Raw genomic sequence first — 4,959 nt, forward strand, 5'->3', positions numbered from 1 at the left:
CTGGAGAAGAACCACCATACCTCATGAGTACAACTCAGGATCTTTGCAAGAGAAATGGTCTTTCTGTGCTTTATGAGAGTGGATGCTTCTTGGGTCTTCTACAACTTTATCCAGATCTTAGCTGTCTATACACAGTATTCTGAATATCACATTTCTGGCAAAAATCACATTTCAGAGACAAGGAATTTGAGAAACCAAATGGCAGTACTCCATAGGCTTCAGGTCTGATCATCAGGCAATATCACAGCACAAACAATGTTATTAAAAGATACAGCGGATATAAGGCATCTCTGTAAAGACTTGCCCCTGGCCTCTGAAAGTTTTGAAACAGCGAGGCCACACACATGACGTACAGACAGCTAGTACAGACAGCGCAGCGTTACACTTTCAAGGTCGAAAATGAGTTCACCTTCTCATGAACCTCCACTTGCAGTAACCACCGATGCAAGGGAATGCTACAGATTCTATTGACGGGACTGGTGATGTATCTCACTGTACTGTCACCTCAGCTGGACAGTCAGTTCCATTAGATGATTGTCGTAATGCTTATCACAGGTTACTCACGTACAAAGAAGTAAACGGATCAGACAAGGTAACGTTAAGGATGAAAAACATGGGTGGGGGTTTTATGTCTAGCTTGGAAAAAACTTGTCCTTTTATCTTCCAGTCACTATGATTTATTCATGCGTCACCTTCAGCCTGAATTACTATGACACTTGGGAGCTTGAAGTGGGAAAAAAGGCTCCAGCTCCATCATAACAGAGTCTGGCGAAATTAACCTCTCCAGTGGCTCTACAAAGCTCCACCGAAAAAGCCAACCCTTAACTACCAAATCTTCAAGACTGCATCAGCTCGGAATTTCACTACAGTAACTGCAACAGCCTAGTCTACAGCTCGCTGTTCTCAAGAGGCGAGTGACAAAATCACAAAGACAAATCTGATGATCTGAAGGGCCGTACTTTCCTTGGTAGGTCCTCAACTGCTGATTTTCTGGAAGTCAGCTCAGAGGGGAGGCTAGCCACGTGCAGCAGTACAAAGATTGGCCAGGGCCATCTGAAAATGGTGGTAGAGAAGAAAAAGGGGAAAAAACCCAAACCACCTTATGTAGACCACGTACATTCCTGGCAAATCCTCATTTACCAGAGACAGAAAAAGAGCAAAGCTAACTAAATCCTGTGGATTCTGTCCGGGCAGCTGTAGGAGATCCTTCGCATATTTAACTACCCGCCCCCTTCCTCAGAGTACTGTGGTCTGCAGCTTGCACACTTTTTTTGAGAGCCACAGAAGTTTAGGCCAGAGCTGATGGGTTAATTGTTCCTGTTATTGCTAGCTGGAGGACTCTGCTCAGTGTCAACTGGGAAGATGCAACAAAACTGACAACGACCTCTAGGGGTTGACAGCGCATGGGGGGGCTACTCATACTAGTTGACTTCCGCATTGTATTTATGCTCCCAGTTAAATTTCTGCCTCCTAAGAGCTGGTCTTCTATTGTGTGATAGGAGAGCTGGGTTACAGAAGACAGGTGGAGGGATTTTTGCTTGATTTTTGGTCTAGACAAAGGAGCCACCTGGAGTCACTCAGGAGACTTTGTTAAAAGTAAAACCCAGGTCTGCATCTGCAACTTAGAAAGCAAAGGCCCTTTCATGAGGGATGAAGGGAGGATACACTGCAATATTTCCAACTTTCAGTAATGCTGGCTTGGAGACATGGCTGGGGCCTCTGTCCATGGCACAAGGCATGTGACTGGCTTTCCTGCAGACAGAGAAACCAGGCCGAAGGTGGCCTGTGTGCTGCAGGGGATGTAAGAGACAACAGCTACATGTTAACAGCAGTGTTAAGAACTGGCTGAAACATTGGGAACTTCTTCGGAGTTGGGTGTCCAAAACACCCCTGAACCACAAGATACAGAGGCCTAACTTTCAGCAAAAAGGGGTCCCTCCAGTTTGTCCTATGTCACTAGAAAGGTGTGGTGGACCCACACCGATACGAACTGGGAAGAAGAGGCACTTTATGGCATGGTAAAGGGAATCCTGAAGACACAGGATAGGCCTCCAAAAATCAACTGCTTGAAACACCTGCCATTTCAACAGCCAGCTGAGAAAGTCTGATGAAGGCCTGCCTGGATGTATTACATCAGAAGTGCACAAGACCTGAAACCCCCAGCCCACACGACAAAGATGTTGCTCCTGCAGTATTCCTGTCCATCCTAACTACAGATCCTCAGATACAGATGTATAAACAGGCCAAAATTTCTGAAAGCAGGTATCCTACTTGGCTAAATAATCTCTTGTATGCAGGTAGTCAAGGTAAGCACTGTCTCAGGACAAAGCCATCTTGGAACAACCTTAGTGAGAGGAAATAAGGGAATTTAAAGACCTGCAAGAGATGAGACATTGTTACAGATGTGGCCTAACTCCCACAAGGTTTGATCACAGCTTAAAAGTTCACTCCTTCAAGAAGTCTAGCAGACTTCGTCCAGAGTTAAGGCCCCTTCAACCTGAGGCCCAACTGTTTAAGGAATGGTCAATGAAGTCATGCTCTCAGGAAAATATTTTCAAGGTATGTGCTCATGGAAAATACTTCAAGTTCACGTACAATTATGAATACTGAATACACTGAAAGAGTGGCCTAAAGGCTGCATTTCTATTAATAACCTGATCAGGGCCAGGGTACGGATCCATAGTAGTAAAGCTGTTAGCATGTTCCCTGGTGCTGCCTTGGCCTGTATCAACTAGGGAATGCCCAGGACTGTTTGGGGACCTATGAACAGGGAAAACGTCTCCAGTTTCAGTCTCTTGCTTATCTCAGGGTACTGACACCACACACCACATAACTGCAGCTGAAGGGCTCACATCAGCCACTTTGAATTGGTTTGTAATGGCTCAGAAGAGACACCCGTCAGCATCTGAAGCCTGCCCAGCGGGGAGAGGCTTACTGTGAAAAAGAAAAATGGTGGTTTCCCTCGAGTGAGTTGCCTCCAATGAGAAAAATCCCAGTATCAAACCGCTTTTGGCATGATGTGGACGTTAGATGTTGCAACATGTCAACAAAAAGGCAGTGCTCTCAAGGCTCTGCAGAGGCTGTAAGAGGAGAGGCCAGAAGGCTGCATTTCATGCTGCTCAGGGAGGCATATTGTACAGAACTGGAAAGCTGGTGAAACAGCTGATAGTTTTCCACATTTTTAGACAAGCTGCTCTAAATACAGTTCTCAAAATTCTTTATGCAGTCCTTCTGTGGAGGGACATAACAACAAAGAAAACTTCGCAGAAATGTGAACAGCCAGATATGCACCAGGAATCAGCAGAATGACTCTGGCCTGGATTTCCATAAGCTCCAGACCTGCCAGCAGTTGGCATGTCTTGGTTCCTGTCCCTATGGAGTCGAAAACACCACTCAATTGATCACTGCAGATCTCAAGCTCCAGGGGAAAATAAACTGTTTTCTTACTGGCGACTATGGCATCTACGCACAAGCAGCACTATGACTCTGGGGACTGCAAAAGGGTTAAACTCATTGGTAAAGTGGGAACCGACTGAGATAATTTGTTAAACCTCACCAAGTCTCATTTTTTTCTGAAAACCTGTATCAATTTATAAAAATTAAAAGGTACCTGAATGGCTCCCTGTCATTCTAAGATGAGAGACTGGGGGCAGAATGAACCAGGCCTTTGGGAAAACTAAACACTGTGTAGACACAACCAGACAGTGGGACAGATGGTTCCTCCGACTTTTATTTACAAATCAGAAAGTCCTGGAGCAGTCAAAGAAATTTTTGCCACTGAGTTGTTGAACGTGGGCTGGCCTTCTGGCTGCTAACTTTCATTAAAGAGATGTGGAAGGAGTGAGGGCTGGTTCCTCATAGAAGTCATAAACTTGCAGAGAACTCTCAACAGAAAAATCTCTGGTTTGTTTCCACCCAAGAAAAGGCAACCTAGTAAAACATGAAAACTCAGAAACACTATCCAGAGAGTGGAGGTAAAGTTCTGTTTTTTCCAAAACAGAGACTAGATTATTGGCCATTTGTAAGACCTGTTTGTAGCAAGCAGGCAACTTGAACCTGCTAGTGAGATACGAAAGGTGAAGGTCTTCCACACCGATTCACTAGAAGAAGAAAGCAGGGGGTTAGCCTGGGTCATTCTTTCCGCATCAGGCAAAACACATCTGCTGGAGCACAGACACCGTTTAAAAAGCACCAAGGAAAGCAGGAACCTGATTGAAGGGGCAAAGGCCCAACAGCAAATCAAGCTGTGGAGTTAGGTTCTGAAATTCTGCGAGGCAATTCTACTTAGGCCCGGATGGGGTAAAGAGTTGCAGCTAGCACGTGACACCGCAGGGCCACGAAGGATCACGGTGGATCTCAAAACACATGGTACCTTAGGTGGAATTGCAAAGAGAGGGAGTTTTGGCACAAGGAGAATGTTAATGATCTGTCTGGTACCAACAAACGCTTGTACAGAAAACCAGGGAAAACGGATATGAGAGGCAGTTTTGGAAGCAGAATTCAAATTCTACGGTTGAGAAGTAGCTCGTATCCTAAAACAGCACTGGATGGGTAAAAGGTACAAGACATGTTAATGCACAAAATCTTACTAGAAGTTGGTTATATTTTTTCTAAAAGAGGAATCCAAATGTAAGACAGCTATTAGCACTTCTCCACGGTTTACCAAACCTCAGGTGTGTCTTTGGCCTATGTGGACTGTAATCCCAGAGCCAGCAATTAAACCGCAATCCAGACTGCTTTTTATATAAAGTGAGGAACCAGTTGGAAGAGGAACTTAGGGATATAGTAGTTTTACACTGGAAGGAAAAATGTGGATTAGGACTCTCTTCTCATGAGAAAGCAGAAACTGATAAATTTTAAGCGTGCAATTATGACAAGGAAAGTAAAGCAATTTAATAGTTCTCTAAACTCATAATTTGGAGCTTCTGCACAAAGAGCAAGTTGACCAAATCAGTGTCT

Source organism: Eurypyga helias, unplaced genomic scaffold, assembly GCF_000690775.1.
Source record: "Eurypyga helias isolate BGI_N326 unplaced genomic scaffold, ASM69077v1 scaffold30735, whole genome shotgun sequence".
NCBI lineage: Eukaryota > Metazoa > Chordata > Aves > Eurypygiformes > Eurypygidae > Eurypyga > Eurypyga helias.